Genomic DNA, 6605 nt, shown 5'->3' with positions numbered 1-6605 from the left:
GGTGGTGGCAAGGTCAAGCCATCCTCTCGTCGTCATCGAGATGAAGACGAGCAAGAAGAGATCGTTCCAGCAAGAACCACCAAGCGTCAGAGGGAGGCAGCAGCTGGTGCAAGGGCTCCTCAAAGGTCAATGATTGTCCTCAAGAAAGGCCAATTCATGGAAGTACGAGGGGCCAATCCTTATTTGCTACCGAGGAATGCTCGTCAATTCCCCAATCCCTATTTTCATCATGTCAACCAAGAGAGGATCTACAATGAAGTCTATGGGGCCAAGGAATTCAACTATTGCCCCCAATACTCCATCAGCATGGACAAGCTCAACTCCAACGTCGAGTACTTTGGAGAAGCGCTTGAGATATGTGATGAACAAGGACTTACACCTTTGATGATCTTCTCTCACAACTACTCCAAGGAGGTGATATGCCAATTCTACGCCACGGTTGTGTTCCTTGAGGATGAAGGAGGCTTCCGCTCCTTGAAGTGGATGACTAGGGAGCATGTGATGGAGGCCACGTGGGAGGATTTTGCTAGAGGCATTGGATATGAGCTTCCCGACTATGACACCAACATCTTCCGGATTCATCTTCATGCCAAACCAATGGCCAAGGAGAAAATGGTCGACCTCTACATCCGCGGGAGGGTGTTGTGTGGAAGCACCAAAAACCTCCTTCCCGTCTACGACATCATGAACCGCATCTACCGCAACACCATCAACCCCAAGCACACCAACCATGATGAAGTACATGGGTTCCTTGTGAACCTTCTTGTGCGCACTCATGAGATGAGGGGCCGCGGCAAGCAACTGGACGTCATGGACTACATTTGGCATGAGATGCGTGATTGTGCCTTTGTTCGCAAGCTTCCTCAGTATGGGCCCTACATCATGAGGCTCATTTATCTCAAGTGGGCACAAGCGGGCCGTGGAAATCTTCTTGAGCTATGCCGCCCCAAAATCACTATCCATAAGGAGAAGAGTCCCCTTGTCAAGAACCATGATCTTCCACGGTTCGGCAAGGGAGCTCCCAAGGACAAGGAGGAAGAGGAAGCCGATAGTGATGACTCCGACTACGTGCCCAACTCCGTCAAGACAAAAGGTCTCTTCGCCAAGCTCACCGCTTGCCTCAAGAAATCCTTTTGCTTCAAGAGGGACCTTGAAGATAGGATGTATCAAGCTCATCATGACAACAAGAAGATCCGCTAACGCCAAAAGGCGATGATGAGGCACATGCAGCTTCCTGTCTCCGAGGGCTCCGAGGACAACATCACTCCTCCCGGTGAGTGGAAATCCAAGCTTGTTTGGTCAAGCTCCGAGGACTCTGATACGTCCAAAACGTATCTACTTTCCCGAACACTTTTGCTATTGTTTTGCCTCTAATTTGTGTATTTTGGATGCAACTAACACGGACTAACGCTGTTTTCAGCAGAACTGCTCTGGTGTCTCGTTTTTGTGCAGAAATCCAACTTTCGGGAAAAACCTCGGAATTTATGCAGAAGGCCCTATTTTCCCAGGAAACTAACGGAGCCAGAAGGACAATTGAGGTGGAGGCCCGAGGGCCCCACACCATAGGGCGGCGCGGCCCAGGGGGGGCCCGCGCGGCCCTGTGGTGTGGCCCCCTCGGCCGGCCTCCGACGCCCTCCTTCGGACTATTTATCGGCCTCGACCTAAAAACGCACGGGAAGAAGTCGAAGTCGCCAGAAACACTCCAGAACGCCGCCACATCGTGAAACTCCGTCGCGGGAGCCAGAAGTCTCCGTTCTGGCACTCCGCCGGGACGGGGAATTGGAGGAGATCATCGCCGCCATCACCGCCAACGCCTCTACATCAACCAGCCATGTTTCCCCCATCCATGTGTGAGTAATTCCCCCGCTGTAGGCCGAAGGGGATGGTAGGGATTGGATGAGATTGGTCATGTAATAGCATAAGATTGTTAGGGCATAGTGCCTAGTGTCCGTAATTGGTACTTTGATGATATTGTTGCAACTTGTTATGCTTAATGCTTGTCACTAGGGCCCGAGTGCCATGATCTCAGATCTGAACATGTTATTGTTTCATCATGATATTCATTGTTTATGGTCTTACCTATAAGTTGTATACACATGTCGCTGTCCGGAACCGATGGCCCCGAAGTGACAGAAATCGGGACAACCGGAGGGAATGGTAGCGATGTGAGGATCACATGTGTTCACGGAGTGTTAATGCTTTGCTCCGGTACTCTATTAAAAGGAGTACCTTAATATCCAGTAGTTTCCCTTGAGGCCCGGCTGCCACCGGCTAGTAGGACAAAAGATGTTGTGCAAGTTTCTCATTGCGAGCACGCACGACTATATATGGAACACATGCCTATTGATTGCTTTGTACTTGGACACCGTTTTATTATTATCTGCAAATGCCCTGCTATGATTGTTACATGAGTTTCTCTCATCCATGCAACGCCCGTCATCCGTCCCCGTGCCTACGTATTTTAATCCTGCTGTTTACTAAAATCACTACTGCTTTGTCTCTGTTACTCTCTGCTGCTTGTTATTTCACTATCGCTATTGCTATAAACCTGTTACTATCGATAAACTCTTGCGAGCAAGTCTGTTTCCAGTGCAACTGAATTGACAACTCCGTTGTTAAGTCTTCAAAGTGTTCTTTGTCTCCCCTTGTGTCGAATCAATAAATTGGTTTTTACTTCCCTCGAAGACTGTTGCGATCCACTATACTTGTGGGTCATCAAGACTATTTTCTGGCGCTCGTTGCCGGGGAGCATAGCTTTATTTGGAAGTTCACTTGGATTAATATTGTTCGCTGCAAATTCTCCATCATGGGTAAACCTCGCGATACTAAGATCGCCATATTACCATCCACTACAAGAAAAGGTACAATTCTGAATACCTCGTCGCTCTTGATTCACCATCTCGTGATTGATAAACTTGTTTCACCGCCACATGCTTCGCATGCGGGTACATCCGCTGAATCTGAACACTCTCATAATATTGATAATGTTTCTGCCGTGCTTGATGATAGTGGTTCATTGGGATCTTTTCTAGATGCTACAATTGCTAGGTCTAGACAAATTGAAAATACCGAAACTCCTAATGCTACTACACCCGTTAGTTCACCCGAACTTGGTTATTTTAGTGATGATCCCGAGGAAGATTATGTGGAGCTTAATGATGATTTTATTGAAAAATGCAATGCTACTACCGATGCAATAAAAATTAAAAAGTTGCTTGCGTAACATGCCGTTAGATATAAACCGTCTCCCGATCCTAAGTTTGCCACATCTCCTATAAACATTAGGGATAAAGATTATGATTTTTCTCTTGATCTATCTCATATAGCTATTGTTGAGAAAACACCCTTTTGTGGTACTGAAAAAGAAAGTGCTGTTGAACACATGACCGAGCTATCTACTCTTAGTAGCTTGTTTTCTCGATGATGTAAAGATGCGTACTTACTTTGTTGCTAAAATATTTCCATTCTCATTAAAGGATGACGCTAAAACTTGGTATAATAATTTGCCACCTAATTCTATTAAAAGTCCGAAAGAATTGCTTGATGTTTTCTTCCGCAAATACTTTCCTGCTAGTGCTCAACATATTGCTTTGCAGAGAATTTATAATTTTAATCGGGGAGATGAAGAGAAATTGCCTCGAGGCTTGGTCGAGATTCTGCTCTCTTATTAGAGCTCGACCTAAGCATGATTTGGAAAAGCATGATTTACTTGATATATTTTATAGTGGACTAACCATTGAGTCTAGGGCATACCTGGATAGTTGTGCTGGTTGTGTTTTCAGGAAAAGAACTCTGCACGACGCTGAAGAATTATTGGCTAAAATAAGCCGGAATCATGATGATTGGACTACGCCTGAACCGACTCCAACTCCAATATTGAAGAAGCGGGGTTTAATTAAATTGAATGATGAAGATATGAGGGAAGCCAAGAAGTCTCTCAAGGAGAAAGGTATTAAATCTGAAGATGTGAAGAATCTACCTCCTATTGAAGATATATGTGAGATAATTCCCCCTTCATCCATGATTGAGGTAAACTCCTTCAACGCTTTACTAGGGAAGATATTCCGTATTCGAAACCTCCTGCACAATGCTTAGATGAGTTTGATAATTATATTGTTAAGCAAGAAAATTTTAATATGAGAGTAGAGAATCATTTAATGGAAAATTCTCAAGCTATTAGTGAATTGCATGATATTGTGGAGAGAACCTCCAATGATGTTAAGATGCTTGTTAAACATTTTCAAATGATTCAAACTCAAATTGATCAACTCACTAAAGTGCAAAATGACTTGTTAGGGAATAATTCTAAAGAGAAACATGCTTATGAAGTAACAACTAGAGGTGGTGTCTCTACCCAGATCCTCTATATCCTGAAGGGCATCCCAAAAGAGTTGAACAAGATTCTCAACGCATTGAACCTAGTGCTCATTCTAGGAAGAAAAAGAAGAAGAAACATAAAAATGTTGTAGAATCCTCTGAACCTCGTTAATGATCCTAATAGTATTTCTATTTCTGATGCTGAAACTGAAAGTGGTAATGAACATGATAATGATAAAGATAATGATAAGAATGATACTCCTGATAAAGAAGAGGTTGAAGAAGAACCTGAAAAGCATGCTAAAAATAAAAAGTATACTAAAGAAGACTTTATTGCTGAGAAACATGGTAATGAAAGAGAACCTTGGGTGCAAAAGCAAATGCCTTTTCCTGCTAAGAAATTAAAATCAAAGGAAGAAGAACACTATAATAAATTTTGCGATTGGATGAAACCTTTATTCTTGCAAATCCCTTTGACTGATGCTATTAAATTGCCTCCTTATTCAAAGTATATGAAAGATATTGTTACTAACAAAAGGAAAATCCCCAATGAGGAAATTTCCACTATGCTTGCTAATTACTCTTTCAATGGCAAAGTTCCGAAGAAGTTGGGCGACCCAGGTATACCTACTATTCCTTGTTCTATCAAGAATAATTATGTTAAAACTGCTCTATGTGACTTGGGAGCCGGTGTTAGTGTTATGCCTTTTTCTCTTTATAAGAGACTTTACTTAGATAAGTTGATACCTACTGATATATCTTTGCAAATGGCTGATAAATCTACTGCTATTCCTGTTGGTATATGTGAGAATGTTCCTGTTCAAGTTACTACTAACTGCTTAATATTAACTGATTTTGTTGTGTTGGAAATGCCTGAAGATGATAATATGTCTATTATTATTGGGAGACCTTTTCTTAACACCGCAGGGGCTGTTATTGATTGCAATAAAGGAAAGGTTACTTTCAATGTTGATGATAGGGAGCATACCATTTATTTCCCCAAGAGGATTGAGAAAGCGTGTGGAGTTAATACTATTTCTAATGTGAGAACTATCAAAGTGGGAACTATTGATTGTCCTATATATGAGCCTAAAGAAGAATATCAAACTCTCGTGATTGGATCCATATCAATACAATTCAAGGTAACATGATTGATTTGAGGTTTATTTCTTCTTAAGCTATGAAAAAGTTATTTGGTGACAAGACTTGATCAACCTTGTTAACGGATACTTTTTATATGCATAGAGGAGGTAAACAACATATCTTTCTTCCTCCACTTGCTCTAGTTGCTGTAGCACTTTTAATTTGCAAAGTTCTTTAGTTATTTGAAGATTTCGAAATTTTTCCTCGCCAGTAATAATAAACTAAATACCCAGAAATGTGCGTTTTTCAAAGTTTTCAAAAATTCACAAAAATTATACCGTTGGTCCTATTTTTCGACGAGGCACCTGGGAACACCAGAGGATGACCTGTGGGGCACCAGAGGGCGCCAGACCACAGGCCGGCGCGGCCAAGGAGGTGGCCGCGCCACCATGTGGTGTGGGCTCCCCTCTGCCCCACTTTGTCATCTCTTTCGCCCAGAACAGTCTCTCTCCCGAAAAAACTCGTACCAAGTTCCTCTCACTCGCGTTTTTGCTCCAGAGCTCCAGATTTCTCGATCTCTTTGCTCAGCCCAGATTTCTGTCTGAAATTTGGCACATTTGCTCTTCGGTATGTGACTCCTCCACCCATCCAAGTAGAATTTCGTTTGGTTGAGTATATCTTGAATATTTTGCTGCTGTAGGTAACATGTTTAGTGAGCTTGCATGCTTGTTCTAAGTGGTAGAAACTAGTTTTGATGCATGATTAGTACTCTAGCAAGTTCCTATGGTAGTTTCCCTCAATTATATGTCACCAAATCAAAAAATTTATGTCATTTGTTGAAAATTTCAGAGAAGCTATGAAGAAGTTTAGCTTTGGAGAGTTGTTCAAGAAGGGGACAACCAGCACCGGGAGGCCTTCTAGGGCCGCCACCCGGATTAGGCAATCATACAATGAAGACATCCTCGCGCCTAGCTTCGCGCCTGAAGAGGACAACGGTCCTCCTAATGCTTCTACTTTTCCATGTTATGATTTTCTAAGGAATGCAGGGATACTGGAGGATTTCTTAACCCTTGTCAACAGGGCAGGGTTAACCACTTATATGGGCGATGAAAGGGAGAAATACTACTTGCTCACCAAAATCTTCGTCGAGAGTTTCTAGTTCAACAACAAACACTATGAGCCAACAGTTGCGTTCAGGATTTATG

Source organism: Lolium perenne, chromosome 2 (genome assembly GCF_019359855.2).
Source record: "Lolium perenne isolate Kyuss_39 chromosome 2, Kyuss_2.0, whole genome shotgun sequence".
NCBI classification, from domain to species: Eukaryota; Viridiplantae; Streptophyta; class Magnoliopsida; order Poales; family Poaceae; genus Lolium; species Lolium perenne.
This window is presented reverse-complemented; position numbering follows the sequence as displayed.